We start from the raw sequence: 24,526 nt of genomic DNA on the forward strand, positions 1-24,526 counted from the left end.
GGCTAGGCTTATAAATGCCCTTGGGCAGATAGCCTAGTATGAACCTATGAACCTATGAACCTTTCCCTCATTCTGTACAGAAAGGTGAATTCCTTGATATCCTGTTCCTGTCTCAGGATCTCTTAGCCAAATGAGACAGCCTGAGCCAATAGGAAATAATATTTATTACTTTAATCAGCAGACCTGTGAGATGCCCATTGAGTGGAGTTTCTGCCATTCTCAAAAGCACAGTGAATGAAATCCACAAATTGGTGATGTAACATTTTTGCTGTGCTGTTTTTAAAACAGCCAGTGATGAGAACAGACTACCCTGATTTTTTTTCTGCTTTACACTCGCATCTCAGCTTGCAACAGAACTTCATGCATGTGCATTTGCAGAGTATCAAGAATGAGGAAGTAAAACAAAGTCAGAAAGTCAACTAATAATTGATTTTCTGACTTTAATTATGTTTCCTTTTTAATTTTATTTTAACTTGGGGGGGGTGCAGCCCAGCAGCTATGACAATGAGCTGCCGCTACCAGACACACACAGCTTCTCCTAAACTGGTTGCAGCAGCTAGTTCCATGCCTTCTGACAAACTGGGAAAAAACATTTATAGGTTTGGAAGAAATGTTATTCCTTCTCCACGTTGGCCTTCAGAATAATAAATTGTCAGACTCACATGTCTAAATTTATGCTGGGTTTCTTCACAATATGAGGAAATCAGTTGCTGAGCTGCCTTCATCAGAGACTATGGCATATATAAAATGTGTTCTATCTTCTCTGTCTAAATTTAACCAAACATTCTTTACAATGTGTTTATGACATAGCTGATGCTGTGTCCAGAGCAGCTGCCACTATCTCTGTGATGGAAGATTTCATTGGCTACCTTCTCAGAATTTACCAGAGGAAGTAAAAGCTGAAATTCTGAATTCTACTCTGGATACAAAAATGTTATTTGGACCATCCTCTTCTAAGGCTTTCAAAAGGTTTGATGAAAAGAGAAAGTTAATTCAGAAGGTTACACAGATTTTTCAACCCTCTTTTTCAAAATATGACTGAATCTCTCTTCTTTGTTTTAGTTCAGGAAGCTGAACACATTTTCCCAATAAGGCAAAAAGAGGTGTTCAAGGAACAAAGGATGGTCCTTCTAAAACCAAGGACAACCTAAGAGAAAAGACTATTTGCGCCTCAAGTGTCCCCTCTCTCCACCCACACTGGCAATCTGGTAAAGCTATCTCAGAGTCTAGGCCTTTGCCTTCTTCTGTGGAGCAATATAATCTCAGACACTTGGATTCTGAGAATCAGGTAAAAAACTACAAGTGGTAGCTAGATTTCCTTCCTACCTCAAAAGGGATTCCTCCACATTCACCAAATCAGGCCTCACTGTCCCCACCTATTTTAGATCAAATGTTGTCTCAGTGTGGGTGATAAAATCTGTCCCACAGACCTAAAAGGGAAATTATTTTATTCATAGATAGTTTTGGTGCCAAAGAAAGAAGGAACCTGAAGACCTGTCCTAGCCTTCATTTTCTAAACCTTCATATCAAAATTCCAAACTTCAAAATGCTTTCTCTTCATTCCCTGTTGTCTCTCATTCCACCTCATAGTTTTCTAGTATACAGTGATTTAAACGATGCATATCTTCACATCCCAGTCTGATAAGATGTTAGACACTGTTTACATTTTTCTGTATCTAGTTTATATGTTTACTTTTCTGTTTTGCCTTTTGGGTTAGCTACAGCTCCTAGAGTGTTTACAAAGTGACCGGATCCTCTAATTGCCCATTGTAAGTAGCAGGGTATTCACATTTTTCCATATTCGGATGCTTGTCTGATATTTGTAGATTCATTCACTGGATGTCAAGAATCTCTGGTTTGGATAATACACCTCTTTCATAGACTGAGATTTCAAAAAATAAAGACAAATCTTTTTCTTATTCCTTTCCACAAGATAGTATTTCTGGGATATCTACTGGATACATCATTAGTGATGGCTTTTCCTTTTCAGGACAAAGTAAAAAGCTAAAAGGAACAGTTTCTGAAATTTTTCAACCAGACCCAGGCACCTGATAGGGAATATATCACAATTCTTAGGTTTTGTGGCTTCTGCTATTCTCATGATTCCTTTAGTCAGAATTCATATAAGGAAGATTCAATGGTATGTCAAATCGGTTTGGACACAGCACCAGCACCCCCTTTCTTTTCAAATTCCAGTGCTGGCTATTTGGAAAAAGGAGCTAATCTGCTAAATGAACTGTTTTCTCCAAACCCAGGTCTACCTTTCTCTCTGCCAGTACCTACTCAGTCTGTACCCACAGTCAGACTTTGCTTGGGGAGCAGTTTCCAAGAAAGTGAAATTTCATGATCACTGTGACAAGTTAGATAAGTAAAAATACAAAATGTTTTATACATGGTCTGAAATCTGTGAACTGTCTTTGGACTCCTAAGCCTCTGGTAGTGAAAACAGTCAATGCCATAGTAATACAGTATATAAATAAATTGTGAGGGGGTGGTTCCTATCCCCTTTGCAGACTAGCTATGGTAGCCTTGGATCTATCAACTCAGTTCAATCTGTTCCACCAGGCAACCTATATTCTGTCAGAACAAAACATTGTTGCTAACAAACTGAGCAAGACCAGGACTGACCCTCTTGCATGGATGTTGGACCAAGGGATCTTTCAGGAACTGGTCTATTTGTGGGGAACTCCTCAAGTTGATCTGTTTGCATCAAGCCACAAGAGGCAGTTAAAAAAATTCCTTGCCAGGACTACTTGCAATTAAGCATGGAAGACAGGTGCATTTTCATTTCCATGGATACAAATGTTTTGGCATGCCTTTCTACCTTTTGCTTTGGTAATCAGGGTTCTTCTGAGGATTCAGAACTCCCCAAAAATAACTGCGGTGACCCACTTTTAACCCAGATAACAGTTGCTCTGCCTTCTTTAGAAAATGGCCAGTGGCAATTACCACAAACTTTCTCACAGAATGGACCTGCTCACACAAGATGAGGTGGTCTGATACAGACCAGCCTTCAACTTCCTTAGTTGAATGCCTAGTTGATAGAATTTTAATTCTTTTTAGGCACTTTTTCTAGAGGATATGCATTAAGTATTAAATGAAGCAAAGAAATATGCTACAAGAAAATCAAACATGGGTAAGTGAAAGAGATTTTCTTGTTGATACCAGTCCAAGACCGAAGGCCTTTTTTAGGCCCATATGCTTTTGGTTGTACAGTATTTGTGTGAGTTGTTATGCTCTGACTTTTCTTAACTCTTCTATTAAGATGATTTCTTCTATCATTGCCTTTTTCAGTAGGCATGGTTTACCTTTTCTGCTGTTATCATTCACCTCACCCATACCTGTCATTTACAACCTCAGTCTTGCAGTGCTTTCCTCTTTCACTTCTTTTAACAGGTCATTGTTTTCGCCACACATGGACACAGCCTTTCTTTACTGCTACTTGTCTACAAACTACTGTCAGCTTCATACTGGAGAACATTTATATACCCTTTGATTGTCCCACCCATGGCTTTTTAATAGCTTTGTACCTGTCATTTATTACCCCACTTCCACTGACATTCCATTTGAGATGTAATTCCATCGCATCTCCTTTTACATTCTAAATTTGCTTACTCTACTTTCTCAAGTTGTCTCCATTTTTTTATAGAAAGATATAACATGAATCCTTCCCATCTTGTGGAATAATGCACTCTGGGCTGTGGCATAATTATCAGGATGGACAAGATCTAGAATCCTTCAGCACTTTCGCCTTTGCATTTTCAGTTTCTCTCATATTCTAACAATTTATTTTGGAAAGCTCTGTCCAAAGGATTCATCACTGACTTTAGATTCTTCATCCAAACTCTGAATATCTTGAATGGGTAGTAGAATTTATTCCGGAGTTAGAAATTTCTTCAGAAAATATAGCTAGGGAGTGGAACAAAACAAAATCTCAGGAAAGTTTCCAAGAATAGATGGCATTCCTGTGGAAGTTTGGAAGCTATGAATGAAGAAAGTGGCAAAGATCTAGAAGGTTTTGTTAAACAGTATTTTAAAAGCAGGAGAATCATAAACATCCTTAAAGAAAGCTGTGGTGGCTAGAAAAACCTAAAGATAGTAGAGACCCATCGTGATCTAGCTTTATTTAGGCCCATTTTGATTCTAAACCATGATTATAAATTGTTTATGTCTACAGTGGCTAAAAGAGTGGCAAAGGTGTTGCCAGAATTGATAGGTATGGATAATTGTGGTTTTGTCACTAGGAGGCAAACATTTGACAACATTAATAGAATGGGTCTATATCAGCATTTTGAAAATGTAATAGGTCGAATCACTAAATGTCGAACTGAAATGATTAACCTATTACATTTTCAAATGCCGATAAAAAAAAAAAAAAAATAAATAAAGGGTGTAGGCAGGGGGGCAAGCTCACCTGCACCCCCATACTTAAATATACCAACTCCAAGACGTCATTACATTGAGGTAAATGGAAATCTCCCCTTACGGAGATTTCCATTTACCCATTCGATGTTCTGTCTTTTCAGTATTCTCGATGCGACAATATCAAATTGGATATTGTCAGCATTCGAGATGCTAACAGGGACCCAATAGAACAGTGATGATCCAGAGGGAAACAGAATGTAACAACACATCACTGTTGCTGGTGGATGTTGATGCAGGGGAAGCATTTGACAGAGTAAGCTGGGATTATATGAGAAGGGCAAGGGAAGCATTTGCATTCCCTGACACAATAATAACATTAATTAGGAGGATATAAGATAGATCAGAGCTGAAAATTAAAGTGGTGGGGGTCCTCTCTAATAACTTACTTTTGAACAGAGGAACCAAGCAAGTGTGTTTTTTTTCCCCTCTGTTATTTGCATTAGAGTTAGAATCATTGGCAAAGAAAATAAGGGACTCAGAAATTCAAGGATATAATTGGTATGGTAATCAAGAAAAGTTGACTTTATTTACAGATATTATTTTGTACCTGATAAAATCAGAAAAGGACATTTCAGTGCTGTGGAACATTCTGAGTCAGTTCCAAGTCTTTTCAGGATACAAAATTCATGAACAGAAAACTAAGGCAATATTTGTAAATTATGTACCCACACATGGATTGGTTCAGCAATACCCATATTTAAGGAGACACGATAACATGAAGTACGTAGGAGTAAGGGGTAAAAGAGTACTATGTTATGGGAGCTAATGACATTTACAAAGGCACTAAACAAAATATATTACAAAATCTGAGACACTGGAAGCTCTGCTTTATGGATATGGATAGCAAGATACAAGCAGTGAAAACATTTTAGTCCCTTTAGTTTTATATACAGGTCAGGCACATTGAAATCAACGAGAGAAGTTGTCAACAGCAATTAAGAAAAAGGTGAAGGATTTTATCTGGAAGGGGAGGAGAGCAAGAGTCAAGTTGGATAAGTTGATCCTTCTAGTAGTACAAGGTGGTTTGGGATTACCTGATTTGAAGGTATATTTCAGAACTACATAGTTAAGGCTCCTATGGCATAGCACAAGCCAAAAGCTATAATTCAAGCTGGAAAGGAATGATGTTGAAATGGGAGAACTAATCCAACAAGGAAATGGAAAAAGGAGATTCTGCCATTAGGGGTGACTGCAATTAGGGGTACAAAAGACAGGCAAGAGGGGGCTGGAATTTACTGGAGAAAACTGACAAAGGAACCCAGGAGCAAATAGAGGGCAAGGTAATAGAATGAGAAGTGGCCAAGAATACATTTGGGCTGCAGGTTACAGGCTGCCTTCCCTATCGAGGATTGATATCGGAGTATAGGCAAAGAGAAAGGAACAGAGGGATCCTAACTGAAAGACCAGCACTGGTAGAGTTTTTAGTAGAATCTAGAAAAGAAGCTGCTGTTAAAAAAGGATAATTAGTAGGGCTTATAAAATATTGCATGATAACTATATGAATCAGAGGAGGTTAGAAAGGATTGAGAAGAGAGACTGGATAAACAATTCACAAAGAAATAATAGGAGGATATATGTATGGATACCAAATATGCAACAAAGTCTACAAGATTTGAGATTTTTGCTTGAAAGTATTTGCATAGGTATTTTTATACCTAAAGCCGACTCCAAAGATTTTTGCTTAGGCAGCTTGCAAACATTGGAGGTATGAAGGAGAAGAAAGACATAATTGGGAACATATTTTTGGGAGTGTAATGAGTTGGCAGACTTTAAAAATTCCCTGCAAAAAGTCAAACCAGCCATTAGTTTTGGAATAAACAATCTTGCTTCTTGCCTATACTGCAATATTCAGCACATTTCTTTGGTATTTTAACCAATTACACGACAAATAGTACTGGAGGTTTTTGTGGAGCGATAGTGTATTTTCCTCCGTAGCACTTTCTGCTTTTTTGGGTTGTTTGTGCACCATTTGTATGCAGTTTTTATATATCAGACATTGGAAAAACTGTGAAAAAGCAAGTGAAAAGCAGACACACATCATATTTCAATGACAAAAAATCTATGTGTTCTCAAAGCATGTATACTTTTTGCTGGAAGGAACACTCAGAGTAATATATCTTTCTTAACCTTCAGTCAGTGTATTCAATACATTCAGGATATTATGATATCACCACTACCATCTTCTTTTCTGAGATCTGATAAAATGCTTCATTGTAGACTCATACATCCATCTTATGTAAATAACATTTCTTCTTCTTCTTCTTCCGTTTTACCAGCATTTTCATTTGTTAACTTCCCTCTTCATAAATCAGGCCACTCACAGTGTCTTTTCTGTTATTCCTCTTAAACTGATAGAAACCCCTGCTGACTCACAGATTGAAATGATCTTCAAATATCACATACATCTCTGTGATGAGCAACACAGTTCTAAAACCTGGCACAGTTCATGTCCATCTAACATTAATCTTGCCAAAGTCAGAATTGCTATACTTCCCAGCTTCACTGAGGCACACTCTCACATTCCCACGCTTACATTTGGCCTCTAACTCAACACCATTACCTGGTTTACAATAAAGAAGTTTCTTGGATATTCTCAGAACCATTCTTTTGTAAAGAGGTCACACTCATGGGTAATTTATAATTAGAAATATAGCATGAAGAGCTTTGAGCCTTGTTAGTTAGTCAATGTTCAGTGATGGAATTAAAATAAAAAAAGTCTAATAAAACACTAAATGTGGAACATAAATTACACAAAAAATAATAAAATTCACAGCTGACACTGTCATCTATCAACAATGGACTTATTCAGACTCTAAAACTCATATCAGCCAATTTTTATTTTCATTAAAAATTAGATGTCTTTCATCAACCTATCAAGCCTATCACACACTAAAAATCTACCTAAGTTATAAATTTGGAGTGCTTAATCAAAGGATACATAGACAAATTTTATAAGTTATTAATATATAGTATAACTGTTCAACTAGAGATGCCAATATTCCATTGGCCATTGTACAGTGATGTGCTGTGCTTCTTCTATCTATAAAAAAATTTATTGTTATTTTATTCAGATACTGTTACTGATCATCCGTTCTTTTGTAACTCCCATTTTGTTTAAAACATGTGCTCCACAGACAGCTAAAAGTTTCTTTTGAAGGTTATCAGTTTTGCATAACAGTAAAAAAAATCAATGGATGATATAATATATCCTCACAGCTGTTGTATGTATCAGATGAAGTACTGTAATGGAAAACAAATGAAAATATTTATAGTGTATTCTCTTCATATAGATTTAAATTACTAATTTATGCCATCAGAAAAGAATCTGTCTGCATTCAGAAATGATCGCATCTTACTACATCTGAGATATAAGAGGCCATGAACTACCTGGCATTACCTTCTGTTAATATAGCAAGAATTTTAAAATGTGTACTTCTATATAGTTTTATTTCATCTGTACTAGAATACATACAAGTATTGCAGCTTCTTTTGGAAAATGACCAAGGCACGGTTACTACAAGTATTTCTTTGTCTTGCCTTGTCCTTAGTAAAACTGTATGTTGTATAATGATGGCCACTGTTGTTTCAGAGCCAAGATTTTGATTATGTAAATTTACTCAAATTAAGGTTTTAAATATGAATGTGTGTGCATGTGTCTGCAAGATGGACATTTTCACCATTACATCATGTACATGCCCAGTTATTCATTCAGAGCCCTTAGCAGCTTATGGCCGTCTAAAGCTTTCTGCTTAACTCAAGTACACCTCAAGACTCAGTGCTAGGATCAGTGCTGGACCCACTTTGTAAGAAGTTTTTTAACTTGCCTTCTCATGATCAAGCTACTCTAAATCCTGTCTGCAATGCTGAAGTTTTGGTTGTTTTGTACAGCCTCCCATTCCTCTTGTAAACCAGAACCGACCTCAGACAGAAAAACAACTGCACACCAGCTATGCAATAAGAAATGGCATGTGTTTGTTTACTATTTCCAAATTCCATCAGCTATCTCAGAAATTAGCTGACGTATGCTTACAAACTTGCAAGACAGATGCTTTGAGCAGTTTTAAATATCTAGAACTGGGGTGCAACATATCATTTCCCTCTCATATCACGTTGATAACATCTGTAGCAAGCTTTCCCTTCAACTCAAAACCCCCTTTAGTGATTATGACAGAGTATCTGTCATCAAATCAAACACTCTTTGTCATTAAGGAAGGATACTTCTGCATCCATTTATACTAAATTACAATAATATCATGAAAAAGTATGATGTTTTATCCTGCTGCTCTCAGAAACACAAATGCACATGTCTTACCAACACTAACTGGTTGCCTTATCCAAACTAAATCATTAAGCCTTACCTGGTTCTAATATGCAGCTTAATTCAAACTATTGCTATATCCTCTGTCATTGTGTCTTATTTTTATTTGTTTGTTATTTGGGGTACCCAGGTGGACCTTTTTTAGGCTTAGCCCAAACAATATTGAGAATTAATTAAACAGAAGGAATGACAGTTAGTTGTTACGCAGGAAGCAGAATGTTGACATTATGGCAGGGACAAAAATTATCATGAAAATTATGATAGCATGTTAACTGTGTAGTGTGAAGGCTGCCAGCCTAGCCAGATAGAATTTTATACATAATTCTGTCATTTGTAAATATAAATGTTGAATTACAGGCTTGTTTTCTTAAATGAAAGAATATGCTGTGAAATTTTGAACTCAAAACAATGTAGCAACATTGCCCTCTGCTGTAAAGTAAGCTAAGTCAAGCATTTCTTGTCTGTTCTTTGAAACTGAAATTATTTTATGACTGTCTTTGATGTTTGCAATTCAGCTCCAGCCGGGCTTGATGAAGGCTTCCTGCCTACAGTGTTAAGGCTAAAGTTAATGACCAGAATTTACATATGGAATGTCCTTTATTGCTCTGGTTTCTGCCTAGTTGTAAAATAATGTAAATGCTGTTTCTGTCAGCCTGGGAACACCAGGAAAGTGTAAAAAATGATGCAATGGGAATCAGGACTGCAATAGCAATTTAAACAGAGAGAATCAGAAGGCATTAAGCATTTTTGTTTTGACTATCCAACTCACAGCATGGTCTGTTGTCATATCTAAGTTATCTTAGACTTGTGTTTTCTTTTAGAAATAGCTAGGAACTAGAAAGATTAGACTAAGTATTTTTCTGTGATGTCAGAACTGCACTACTGATTTATTTTAAGTATTTCTGTGTGATCTCTGAACTTTTGACTAGCACTGTGTAGTAGAAAGTATTGAATTGTGGGTTTAATTATTTATTATTAAATATTTTAAAACCTTTCAACTGTGGCTGTTTTGTGTAGAGATAATTTAATCTCTAGAGTACATTGCATATTTATAGAGTTTACTGTACCAAGTCACTCTAATAAGCCTTAACTGTTTAGTCACAACTACCAATTGGATAATAATACTGCACAGTAATAATTGGACACCCTTTTAAGGGCCTTTGAGTAGCTGATAAGTATTAGTGGGTGGGGGCAAGTGGAACTACATATAGTCTTGGAGAAAGGGGTACAGCTGGAGAAACTGTGCCAGCCTTCCCCAGGAGTATCTGTGTGGTTGTCTAGACTCTTCTTATAAAGTGCATGTGTGTGTGTGTGTGTGTGTGTGTGTGTGTGTGTGTGTGTGTGTGTGCGTGCGTGCGTGTGTGTGTGTGTGTGTGTGTGTGTGTGTGTGTGTGTGTGTGTGTGTGTGAGCTAATTGGGCAGGGACACAAAGCACTGGTTGGACAGAGATGATGCTAGAGGTTTTTGCTTGCTGACTAGGCTGAGATCTGGACCTTATAGCTGTGCCAGTGGGGAGTCTTATTGGGGAGCTGGAGAGCAAGGAAGTGACCAGCCTCAGACTGACTGTGATCTCTGTGTGCTCTTAAGGGAAATTGCACTTTACTGTGTGCATTAGTTATCCTTTCCTCATATATGAGATGCCCTCTCTGGTGTTAGTGAGGCTCCTTAATTGCTGGGCCAGAGCACGGGCATCACATATTAATTGTTTGGTAGTGGAGGGATATCCACACCACATATTAATTAGTTGGCAAATACTAATTGGATTGTAGTGGTGTGGGTAGAGTGAATTCTGTAGCTTGTGTACAGTGAGCTTTGAAGGTGTTTTTGTACTCTAAAACAGCCACGCAGTGAATACTCAGAGTTCAGATCACAATTGTTTTATTTCTTTTGTTAACTTAGTTAGTCAGGGTGAGCAGGCAGCATGTCAGCAGAGGAGTATGGAAATCTGACAAGGAGCCAGCTGGCAGAGATGTGCCAGGCTAGGGGACTGGTGCATGGAAACCTGACTAAGGCAGACCTGATTGCAGACTTGGTTACAGCTGCATCAGAAAACAGCAACCAGGAGGATGATCAGACTGGCAGTGGATATATAATATACTTGGAGAATAGACAGCTCAACCTTTCTGCAGTGGACTTAAAAATCTAGCTGAAGCTAAAGAAACTTGAGTTGGAGGCCAGGTGTGTGGAATTAGAAGCAGGTAAGAGACTGAGGTGTCTAGAGAGTGAGGAGAATGAGAAACTGCTATGCCTAGAAGCTGAGGAAACAGAGAGGCAGAGGACGCATGAGAAGGAGATGCTGACTCTTCGCCAGAGTCATGGCAGTAATGGGGAAGGGAGTAACTGGACCCCAGAAGCACAAAAGGTCAGTAAATGTTTTCCGCAGTTTAAAGAGGGGGATAATTTTGATAGTTTCATTCATATGTTTGAGAGGGTATGTAAACAGTATGAAGTTGACCAAGGGCTCTGGGTACAGTTCCTGACCCCCTTACTCCATGGCAAAGCTGTAACTGTTTTATCTAAAATGTCTGATGTTTCATGTTTTGATTATACTGCTGTAAAAAATTGTCTGTTAGAACTGTTTAAGCTAACACCTGAACTTATAGGAAAAAGTTTCATGAGCATAGACGCAAGACAGATGAAAGTGTGTGTGAATATGTTTTTTTTTGCAATCTAATTTTTATTGCATTTTGTTAATATACAAATACAAATACAGGTCATATAACAAAAGCATATAGGATCAAAATAAAGAAGGTGGATACAATTAGTAAATACTTGCTTGTTATCATATAGGTTCAGCAAAAAATTGTAAGGGAAACAATTAACCTCCCATGTGCAAGTGTTTTAGAATTTAACATAGAATGGTGAAAGGGAGTATTGACAATTCAAGATATTGAATAATCATATGTAAGAGTATAAGATCGTAAACCCAATACCTATTTGCTTTAACTATCTACAATATGTACATTTGGCTGTCACTAAGTAAGGAGGTGTTAGCATAAAGATATTAGTTGTTTCTACTGATACTAGGGTAGAGGAGCGTGGTAATAGGGTTTCTATTTTGATTCTTCAGGGGTTAGAATGGAGTTGGGGACTTAAAATCGAAAAGTATTTAGACTAGGATTAATACTCCACCAGAAGTGGGAATATTAGATAATAGGGAAATAGGGACACGGCCAGAAGAGTAAGAAGAAATAGAGGAGTTAAAGCGAGGAGCGTTATTATTTAATAACTTCTATAAGGTTATTCCAGTATTTTTGGAAGTAGTTTATTTTCTTTTTGCTCATTGTCTTTAGTTTACTTGCTAACACATATTTGATAGACATAGACTTGAACTCCTTCCAGGATGTTTTGGACCTGTCTAACCATTTTAGTGTAATATAAGTTTTAAGTAGCGCACATAGTGGCACAGTAATATGTTTCAACTCATATTTATAGGGACTAGGAAAAATATTCAAAATCGACATTTCCCAGGATAGGGTTGATTTCATGTATCCCATTTTTTCAAGTTGTGCTCTTAGGGAGCACCATAGTTTATGTACATTTTTACAGGACCAAAATATGTGAAGTGTATCTACTACCGAATTAGGACAGGGTGGGCAAAAAGGCGAGGTATTTTGGTTAATTTTACTTAGGAATAAAGGCGTAATGTAGGCGTTATTGTTTATCATGAACTGAGTATATATCAGTTTCTTAAAAGGGGTTAATTTTATTGTTGTGTCAATTGCCTCAAGTTTTTGGTCAAGTGTTATTTCTTTGTTTTGGCTATCCCAGTACTTAGAGAATAGAATATTATCTTGATGTTTAATTTTTGTTATTAATCTGTATACATTAGAAAGCATTTTAGTCCTTAACAGAAGTTGGGTTATTAGTTTCTGATAGAGCTGAAATTCTGATGGGGTTACTTCAATCTTGTCTGTAACCAGAGATATTAGGTATAGTATTTGTTTAATAATTATGCAGTATTTTTTATTGACTGCTAATGAGGCTATGATGGCTTCAAAGGGTAAATCTTTAATTATATAGAAGTCCCATACTGTACAGTTCTTGATAATAGGAAAACTATCAAGATTTAACATGGTGTTACTCAATTTGAAGTTGGGGTTTAGATGAATTGGTTGAGCCATCACTAATGAGTTTTTCAAATCAAGAGATGTTATAAGCTTTTGGAACCCAATGATATTTTCTATTAATATAGGGTGAATTTTATATTCTTTGAGAGTTTTAGGATTAAGAAAGATGGTTGCTCTAGGATTGATATTGGATGCACTTATGTGTGCATTGTAGATTTTTGTCCATATGGGGTTCCAGACTTTGAACTGCGGTGGTGGTGCTGCGGTAGCATTGTCGCCTCATAGCAAGATGTTGTCACGTTCGATTCTCAGCTAGAGCGTCATCTGTGTGGAGGCATATGTGAATGGGGCGTGCCTTCTTGAAGGTTGTGTGTCAGGGCTGGTAACCCGGTACGTAAAAATCCACTACCAATCATTAACAGACTGGAGTTCCACTGTGGTGACCCCTAACCGGGAAAAGCTGAAAGACACAAACAAACAATGGGGTTCCAGACTTTATCTGTAGGATGGAAGTTGGTTATGTGTAAAATACAGCTGGCATTTATTATATGGTAGTATGTTAGAAAATCCGGAAGGGCCAGGCCCCCCCTTTCTTTGGGAAGTGTTAATTTAGTATAGCTAATTATGACATTTTTAGGGTATCACACAAATTTCCCCAATGTAGTATTCATTTTTGAGAAGAAAGTATGTGGAATGCTTTGATTAAGGGCAAAGAGATGGATAAGAATTTTGGGCAGGATATTCATTTTTATAATAGCTACTTTTGAGAGGAGGGAAAGGTTTAGATTCTTCCACCTTGTGAGATCTTCCATGACTTTTGACCATGTTTTGTATAAATAGTTATTAATTAGTTCGTGTTGGGGATGGGAGAAGTTTATACCCAAATATTTAAGTGTATAATTAACTTTGATCTTTGTTTCTGGAATGAAAAATTCTTTGTGGCTAAGAGGGTTTAAAGGAAAAAATTATTGATTTGTTGGGATTAATGGCATAGTTTGAGATTTGTGAAATTTTAGAATTGTTTCTAGATCAGTTGAAGGTAGTTCCAAGTAAATATTTAGATCGTCTGCGAAGGTGGTATATTTCACTGATATTTTATATATATAGACTGGATGATGGAATGTTTTTTGGCTTAATTTTAACAAGAGGACTTCACAATATAGATTAAATAAGTAAGGTAATAGCGGGCAACACTGCCTTGTACCGTTTATTATTTGAATTGGACTTGAATTGTTCTTGTTTATGTTTAGGGTAGTACATGCCTTATTATAGAGGGTTGCAACCATTTTGATGTATTCATCAGGGATAGAGAAGTGTTTCATAATTTTAAAGAGAAAATTTAAGTTTACCCTGTCAAAAGCTTTTTGGGCATCAACCGAAATTGCATATTTGGGAGATCTGTCATACTTTGTCATATTGGTTATGGCTTCAGTGGATAGAGTGTTGTCCCATACATGCCTATTGTTCATGAAACCTAATTGGTCATGGGATATGATATGCGGTAATATATTTTTTAGTCTATAAGCCAGGACAGATGATAGAATCTTTATGTCAAGGTTAATTAAAGCAATTGGGCGATAGTCATTTGTAGTGAGGTTAATGTCGTTTGATTTTTGTATAAGAATAGTCTTGGAGTTATTAATATATAAGTCAGAAATGCCAAATTGGATTATATGATTATAAACCTTGAGTAGAATGGGAGTTAGGACTTGCTTAAAGGCCTTGTAGAATTCTGACACAGAGCCGTCTGGACCTGTGGCTTTACCTGGTTTCAGTTTATTAATGGCTAAGATTATTTCTTTCACAGTTATAGGCACCTTTAGCAGTTTGTTGTGGGTGTCACTTATTACTGGAAATTGTAATTCATCTAGGAAAGGATCATCTAGGCTTTCTAAATTGAGTAATTGGGGTCCATAGATTTCTTTATACACTTCTTGAAATACATGTATGATTTCTTTATCTGTGAAGAAGGATTTACCCCTATGGTTAATCTGTTTTATTGTGGTAGGTGGGGGGCTTAATGTTTATTATCCTTGCTAGAGTTTTAGAAGGGGTTTGCACCCATTCAGCATATCTATGAATAAGTCTGGATTCCATAAGAGGGTATTGATTTAGGTGTAATTCACATAGTTGTTTTTGAAGAGTGATCATCTGTTTTTCAATATCTACAGAAAACTTAGTTTGCAACTCTGATTCTAGTCTTCTTAGTTCTGTTTCTAGTGCCAAGGTATGCAATTTACACTGTTTCTGAACTAGGGATGCCTTTTGGATAAGGATACCTCTTAAGGTGACTTTAGCTGCTGCCCATTGTATATCTAGGGAGATGTCTGACTTTTCAAAAGAACTTGTTGTCTGGGAGAGGAATTCTTGGATTTCTTGGTGAAGGGTCTTGTTGTTCAAGAGGTTAGGATTAAGGAATCAATTTGTAGGGATGCGGTTCTCATGATTAGGTTTATAGATATTTAAGTTAAGATTAATTTTGGCATGGTCAGATATAGTTCTAGGGTCACTGTTATATACTATTTCATAAGATGAAAAGAGTGCTGAGATTAAGAAAAAGTCTATCCTGGACCAGGATTTGTGGTACGCCGAGAAGAATGTGTAGTTACTAACAGAGGAGTCTTTTCTGAAAAGTTCAAAAGGATCAAATAACTTAAAATTGTCCATTATATCACTTAGAGTGTTAGTAACACAGAAAGGTTGTTTGTTGGATTTGCAAGTTCTGTCCAGCTCCGGTCTAATGGTCATGTTTCAGTCACCCCCAAGGATCATTAGATGGTTGTGGAATTTTTCGATAAGTGAATATATTTCATATAGAAAAGAGGATCGATGGAAGCAAGACCCATAGACGTTTAATATAAGTATTTCTTTGTTAAAGCGTGGGATAGAACATGTTAGATAGCACCATCTGCCTTCTGAATCTCCACTAGTGGCTATAACTGAACCTCTGAAAGAGTTTTTAACAATTACTGCTACCCCTTTGGAGACCATGCAGTTCCCTGCAGCTATTATTTGTTTTATCGACTTCTTTTTAGTGTCATTCACCTATTGCTCCTTTGTCATGTGCGTTTCTTGAATAAGAGTAATTTCAAAAGTAGATTTTTGAATAAGATGTAGTACTAGGCTCCTTTTTTTTTATTTTGTAACCCTTTAATATTCCATGAATCTATCAATAACATTAAGACTTATTTAGTGGGTTGGTAGAGTTTGGACGCTTATTGCTAGAGTTAAATGATTTTACGTATAGAGGGGTAAATAGATTATATAGGAATAAGCAGCTAGAGTGCCAGCAGAAACATTTATATATATATATATATATATATATATATATATATATATATATATGTATATATATATATATATATATATATATATGTATTTTTTTTTGTTTGGGATAAGTATATAGTAATAGTAAAGTATAGTGACAGCCTACTCTCTCAGCCTCCCCCATGCTTAGTCACAATCTACTTCTATCTGAAAGAGATAAAAAGATACTATTTACATGACTATTTTACAAAAGATTACCAACATTCCAAAATCCAACTTAATACCCACACTTGAACTTCTTGCTCTAAAATTGACATTTGTTATTTAGTTAATTAGCTTATAATGTGAGCCAATACATGTACTTATTTCAAGCAAAAGATTTAACGCAAAACACATTGTACATATAGTTGAAAATTTTTATTTTTTTTTTTAAACAGAATTATAACACTACAAATAATCATACCAAGTGGGACTACCGTATTATTGTCCTCTTGGGGTAATACAACATTCTCTCCCTACTTTGTCTTAATTAAAATGCTAGCCCATCCATTACTTCCTGTCTGAAGATTTCAGACAACCCGCATCAGCTGTTCAGCTTGCTGTGCATACATGCAGATACTGGGTTGACCTTAGATGGTCACTCACTTTCTTCCACATCTGAATCCTACAACCCCTAGGATGCTAGGTGCATCCAAGTTATTGGGGAGTAACCAGGACCAAAACGTCTTACACCACAGAGCTGATATAGGCTACCTCTAAAGCCTGACTACAGTTGTATGAGAAAATCATTTTTTCTGATATGGCTAAAAACAATGCAGTTGTTTAGAGGTCATATGACAGCTAGGGAAAATATAGAGTCCCACTAGAAAGTAGGCAAATGCCCTTCACGTGCCTCATTTTAAATAAGTACACGTGGACAATGGTGCTCTGTGGCAGTTTTGCTCCATTTTCGGTAAAGATGCAAAAAACATGTATAGAAGAATTATTTAATATGCCAGCAGTGTCACTGCCCTTTACACTTGTATCTGTTTGTAACTGTAGGCATGTATCCAGGTTACAAAATATGCCCAGCTATCTAAATTTGAATAGAACTCCCATTCAAATATCTTTATTATAATGAGTGTCTGTGGCATCTTGCAGTTGTATGACAGTTCAGCAATAATGTGAACTGCCGAATTACCTGCATTTAACCAAGATGAATAAATCTTACATGATACCAGCAATAATCATATTATTTAACTGATATTTCCCTAGATTACCCTGGATATCGAGGCAACAACATAGGGCCTTAGCCTGCATTATTTATGCTGATTTTAAGAAAAATCAACCTGCCTGTACTATGCTACAGTAGAGCCCCATGCACATACCTCATGGCCTGCTCTGCTCCATTTTAAACCTTGTTTAAACAGTGAGAGTTCTACAGTGCACACCTTGTTACCTATTATTAGCGCCAGGTCATAAATACAATGCAGTTCTGTGAGTTGGCATAAGGATATGTGCATTTGTGACTAAATATGCCAGCTTGACAATCCTGTCAAATATCATTTTGGCAGAAACAGTGTTAAGGTGTGGTGTCTGCTCTAACCGGAACTGCAGAAATGCACTATTATTGCACTTATTTTGCCATACTCTAGTATCTGTCTATTGTTCTTTGACCTAACTTTTGTATAGAAACCACTCTACTTTCCCATCAAAACTAGTAAGTACCTTAGTCCTTCAAAGCATATATTAAAACCCATGTACCTGCCCGATAAGATTACAAGTACTACTCAATGGAGATACTCATTCTAATCCAGGTCCAGCATCCAGAACAAATTAAACTAATCCTAATCATAACACTTCCAGCCATTATTCCACTCCCCTTACATTCAATCTACTCCATCTCAACATCAGAGGCCTACAAGTAAACTAGAATTATTTCATACTTGGATTTGCCTCCAGAGCTTCTCATACTAAATGAATCCTGGTGGAAATAAAACATTTCCAATGAACAAACACTGCCATCAGACTACAATATTCTTAGACTCAACAGATTCTCTAAAAGAGCAGGTGGCATGGCAATTAGATTTTCAACAATTTTCAACAAAGTCTCTATTCCAAAACAATTGCCTCTTTCTTCAATGATGAAATACTGACAGTAGACGATATCATCAGCAGTCAAGGCATTTGAATAAGGCCGTTCATCTGCGCTGCACTGGCCCAAGCCGGGCCAAAATAAGGGGTTCTTAGCTTAAGAGCTTGCCTCTGACAATAAAACATATACAGCAAAAAATAAAGGCTGTAAAAACTAACCAGTTACCAAAAAGACACATTTGGCATTTCTCCCTTGGCCGATGCACAGACGTAGCATGGTGAGGTTCACAGGGACTCATTTTCCTTACTTTAAGCCATAGGTTCTCAGTTCTTTCCTGCACGGAGGGTTTAGATAGGAGGGCGGAGTCTCGCTTTGATGGCTGTGCGTACATAGCACATTTTGAGTTGGTACCACAGTAGAACAAGTGGTTTCCTGTAGGTGATATTATCAGGTTACACTTGTAGGTCATAGGTCTCGCTATCAACAGGATCAACTTTTTTTGGCCTACTGATCGAACATTGAGACGGAGAGGTGCTTTTTAGCAAGAAAACTGGAAAGGCAAAAGTTGATGAAATACCTCAGTCAGATCACCAAGTTAAGGAGTTAGTTTTGGGTCTGCTTTTCCATCAGTTCATTTGCAGGGTATCAGCAGGAGGCTTGAAGGTATGTGAGATCATTTATTTTTATTAAGATCCGTTTGTTTATTTAGTTTGATGCACGGATGGTTGGATATGTAATCTTTCTTACTTTATGCTTAGCTGGGGATTGCTGGAATTTTACCAAATGCGTTGTGAAATGTAGATTTCTCTTCTTTAAGATTTTGGATGAACTATGTGACGTTTTTGTGCTGAAAGGAGAGAGTAGCTGGATATTTCATCTGGAATTTTATGTTTTTATTTATCAGAAACTTACAGAAAGACAATAGTGTTTGTCTGGATTGTTTTATAGGAAGTGGCAAGTCCTGGGCAATTGTGATTGTTGATCCTCTCCATATAATTGTTTTTTTGCAGCTTGTAAGAGTGATTGGGCATGTGAGGCATTTAGTGGTCTAATGTCGATTTGCCTGGGTGTGTCTGGGACTTGTGCTTTTCTCAAAGCCCTATGTATTCTCTCAGTTGTAAATATTTGTGCAAGATCTTTGTTTTCCAGGAAGAGACCAAATATTTTGTCTGCAATATTGAGAAGTTGTGGTTGTTCAAACTTCTCAGGTATGCCTCTGATCAGCACATTATTACGCCTTGCTCTAGCCTCCAGATCAATTATTTTTTGCTGCATGTCCTTTATAGAGGATTCATTGGTCGAAGTGGTTTTTTTGAAGTTCATGTAATTTAATTTCATTGTCCATCATTCTTGCTTCCTTCTGGTCCAGCCTTGAAATAATTTGTTCCAAATTGTTACCAAACAAGGTTAGCTTTGAGGAAAATGTTTGAATTTCAGACTGAAGTGGGGTAAGAGCTGCTTTCAGTTCTTCCATTATGAGGGGGTGCTCAGTTTTGTTTTTCTGTGACTGTGACTGTTTTGGAGCCTCAGGCTGTGATCTACTTGTTTTTTTGTCTTTTAGTGGTTGTTTCTTTCTCTGGAGACATAACTAATGACAGTCTAGTTTTCAAGGATTGCGCATCCATTTGCTCCATCTTGATTTAAGTTTTGTTTTTTGCTTATTTATTTGTGTTTTTGTAGAATCCTTGCAATGCTGTCTGGCCTAAGCACATGTGGCTGTAGGCACTGCTACACCACTGCTGGAAGAAAAAGGTAGGAGAACCTTTCAGTATCCTAGATCCAAGAGAAAGGAGAAACATTTTTCAAAAAGTAAGTAGATTTTGGTTAGCTTATTTTTAGAAAATCATTTCTTTCAATTTTTGATGCAGCAACAGCAGCAGATGATTTTAGTAGATTAACTGGTAGTAGTAAGAGCACACAGAAGTCAGTGTTTCCTAGTCAGCGGCCATCTTAGAAATCAATGTGTGTGAATGTGTTGCCGAACAGAGCACTTATTTCCATAGGTGGGTGAGTGGATGTCAGGTCACCACTTTTGAAGGGCTGGCAGACCATTTGTTGAGGGAACAAGTCCTTAGCACTTTGCCTGAGAACATGAGGATCTGGTTAGCTGATAGACAGTGTGCTACTTCATATGAGTTGGGGAAGAAAGGAGACCTATACCTGGCAAGCAGGGCAGCCCTGCACAGGAAAGGGACCCCCAGTACTGCTCATGGGTCTAAAGGAACCCATGGTGGGCAGCACAGACTGCCCCAACAGAATCTGCCAGTAGCAGGGGAAGCCACAAGTACACATCCAGGAGCTAGGGTTAAATGTTTTGAATGCAGCCAGTGGGGCCATGTGGCATACAGGTGTCCAAGGAGGCAAGGTGGGGAACTAAAGGTGAGGGAGCCAGTAAGTGGGAAAGACAAAATGCCAATAGTAGGTTGTCTTGAGACAACAGGGGTACTGAACTACCATCCTGCAGATGTCCTGATAGGGAAGGATTTGGATGAGGCAGTACCATGTACTTATGCAGTTACACGCGGTCAGACTAGGAGACAAGCATGTGGGTCTGGTTGCCTGGGGGAGACCCAGACAGACTGCATATTTGCAGCCAGGACTGGTGAGGTGGTTACTTCAGGGAGGGAGCTACTCTGTAGCAGTGAGACTGAATGTGAGCCACACCTGCTTGTGGGTACTGATGTTCCCTTGGAGAGAGTGACTGCAAAGGTAGAGGTGAGTAGGAGTAACCAGGCTGACAGTGAGGCACCACGGTCAGAGGATGCCAGACTTCCTGTGGAATGGGAGCTGGGAAGGGTTACAAGGAGAGAGTTTAGACAGGCTAAGCTCTCAGACCGTACATTGCAAGGCCTGAGGCAGGTAGCTATGGAGGCACCTGATTCTCAAGGGAAGGGGGAATCTGTATACTGGGGCAAAGGATTACTATACAGAGAGTGGACTGCTGAGGGAGGGCTAGAAGGTGAGAGAGTACAGCAGTTGATAGTGCCTAAAGCCTACCATCTGGCGCTTCTAGTCATAATCCATGATATTCCCTTTGCAAGTCATATGGGCATAAAACATACAAAGAGGATTATTGTGCAGAACTTCTATTGGCCTGGAATTTACAGAGATGTAACAGGGTACTGCAGGACCTGTGAGCAGTGCCAAAAGGTAGGCAAGGCAGGAAACAAGGTGAGAGCTCTTTTGATGTCTTTGCCTGTGATTGAGGAGCCATTTCAGGGGTAGCTATGGATATTGCGGGTCCTCTGAGTACCCCAAGTTCCACAGGGAAAAAGTATATCCTAGTGGTGGTGGATTATGCTACACAATACCCTGAGGCAGTGGCTTTGTCCTCCACTGAGGCGGAGAAGGTGGTGAATACTTTGTTAGAGATTATCAGCAGGGTCGGTTTCCCAAAAGAAATACTGACTGACAGAGGTGCCAATTTCATGTCAGACCTACACATGAAGACCATCCCCAGACTAATGGTTTTGTTGAGAGGTTAAACTCTACAATCAAGTCCATGCTATGGGCATTTGCAGATCAGTTTAAGAGGGAGTGGGACAAATATTTGCCCCATCTGTTGTTTGCTTACAGAGAGGTTCCCCAGGAATCCACAGGTTTTCCACCCTTTGAGTTGCTCCATGGGCATAGGGTGAGGGGACCTCTAGATTTAATTTGAGATGAGTGGGAAGGTGAGTGCGAGTCTCACAAGGAATCTGTTTTGGCATATGTCCTAAACCTCAGGACAAGGCTCAGGGAACTCATGGGCTTGGCCAGGAGAATCTGGCAGAAGCCCAACAACAGAAAAAGGTGTGGTATGACAGGAATGCTAGAGCTAGAGAGTATGCTGTGGGGCAGCAGGTAGTGGTTCTCACTCCTGTCAGACACAACCAACTGCAAGCAGCTTAGGAGGGACCCTACAAGATGGTAAGAAAGGTAAGTGATGTTAACTACATAGTGGAACTGCTAGGCAGAAGGCAGGGGCACAAATTGTACCATGTTAACATGATGAAACCTTACCATGATAGGGAGGCCCTTGTGCTGAGCATTTGCTGTGGATTGCAGGAGGAGTCTGAGGGAGATCTGGGGACTGATGTCCTCAGTGAGGCTTGGGCTGACACCTCAGTGGAAGGGGTAGCAATGTCCCAGCAGCTATCTCCTACCCAGGTTCAAGAAATCCGAGCAGTGTTGCAAGAATTTGGGGACATGTTCACTGGGAAACCAGGGTGCACCCACCTGGTGCAGCACCAGGTGGATACAGGACCTCAAAAGCCTATTAGGCAGGCCCCTTATAGGGTGCCTGAGAGAGTCAAACAGACTCTGAGGGAGGAGATACAGGAGATGTTGGAACTAGGGGTGATTCAAGAGTCCAACAGTCCCTGGGCCTCCCAGTGGTGCTGGTGCCAAAGAAGGATGGCAGCACCAGGTTCTGTGTGGACTACAGGAAATTAAATAGTCACACAGAGTCAGATGCTTACTCCATGCCTAGGACAGATGAGGCCCTAAAGCAGCTGGGTGGGACTAAGTATCTTACAACCATTGATCTTACCAAGGGTTACTGGCAAGTGCCCTTGACTCCCAGTGCTACAGAGAAGTCAGCCTTTGTGACTCCTTTTGGCTTTTATGAATTCACAAAGATACCCTTTGGGATGAAGAATGCCCCAGCGACTTTCCAGAAGCTGGTAGATCATATCCTAGCAGGAGCAGGAGGATTTGCCCTTGCTTACCTAGATGATATTGCCATCTCCAGCCATTCCTGGCCAGAGCACCTTCAGCATGTCAGAAAGGTGCTGGGCAGACTACAGAGAGCAGGGTTGACCATTAAGCTGAGCAAATGTCAGTTGGGTATGGCAGAGGTCTCCTACCTAGGACATAGAGTGGGGAGTGGTAAGATAAGGCCAGAACCTGTGAAAGAGGAAGCCATTCAGGCATGGCCTGCACCTGTTACCAGAAAGCAGGTGAGGGCATTTTTAGTGACAGCAGGGTACTAGAGAAAATTCATCCCTAGTTATAGTACCACAGCTGTTCCCCTCACAGACCTGACAAGGAAGAACAGGCCAGATAAGGTAGTGTGGACCCCAGCATGCGAGCAGGCATTCCAGAAGCTTAAAGAAGCTTTGGGAGGACTCGCTGTGTTAGCCAGTCCAGATTACAGCAAAGAATTTGTTGTGCAGGTGGATACTTCAAACCATGGGGTGGAGGCTGTACTTAGCCATATTTCTTCAGAGGGAGAAGAGCACCCAGTGGTTTATCTCAGTCATAGGCTCCAACCCAGGGAGGAATGCTATGCAGCTGTAGAAAAGGAATGTCTAGCCATAGTGTGGACACTGCAGAAACTTCAGCCTTATCTGTATGGACTGTTCACTGTTCTGTTATGACAGATCACAACCCCCTAACATGGTTAAACAGAACCAGCCAACAAAATGCCAAATTGCTAAGATGGAGCCTGGGGTTGCAAGCATATGATATGTCAGTGCAGCACCATGGTAGGAGTAGCAATACCAATGCAGATGGGCTCTCAAGACAGGAAATGGGGTATACTCAGATAGACCTGACCCTCTCAAGCAGCGTTTCTCAAGGGTCACTTGAAAAACTAGCATGAGTTCTCGGGGGGGGGTGTGAAGGCTGCCAGCCTAGCCAGATAGGATTTTATACATAATTCTGTCATTTGTAAATATGAATGTTGAATTACAGGCTTGTTTTCTTAAATGAAAGAATATGCTGTGAAATGCTGAACTCAAAACAATGTAGCAACATTGCCCTCTGCTGTAAAGAAAGCTAAGTCAAGCATTCCTTGTCTGTTCTTTGAAATTGAAATTATTTCATGACTGTTTTTGATGCTTACAATTCGGTTTCGGCCAGGCTTGATGAAGGCTTCCTGCCTATTGTTTTAAGGCTAGAGGTAATGACCAGAATTTACATATGGAATGTCCTTTATTGCTCTGGTTTCTGCCTAGGTGTAAAAGAATGTAAATGCAGTTTCTGTCAGCCTGGGAACACCAGGAAAGTGTAAAAAAATGATGTAATGGGAATCAGGATGGGAATAGCAATTTAAACAGAGAGAATCAGAAGGCATTAAGCATTTTTGTCTTGACTATCCAATTCACAGCACTGCCTGCTGTCATGTGTAATTTATCTTAGACTTGTGTTTTCTTTTAGAAATAGCTAGGAACTAGAAAGATTAGACTAAGTATTTTTCTGTGATGTCAGAACTGTACTACTGATTTATTTTAAGTATTCCTGTGTAATCTCTGAGCTCTTGACTAGCACTGTGCAGTAAAAAGTATTGTCTTGTGGGTTTGATTATTTATTATTAAATATTTTAAAACCTTTCAACTGTGGCTGTTTTGTGTAGAGATAATTTAAGCTCTAGAGTACATTGCATATTTA

This window comes from Protopterus annectens, chromosome 6.part0 (assembly GCF_019279795.1).
Source record: "Protopterus annectens isolate FY-2018-M chromosome 6.part0, PAN1.0, whole genome shotgun sequence".
NCBI classification, from domain to species: Eukaryota; Metazoa; Chordata; order Ceratodontiformes; family Protopteridae; genus Protopterus; species Protopterus annectens.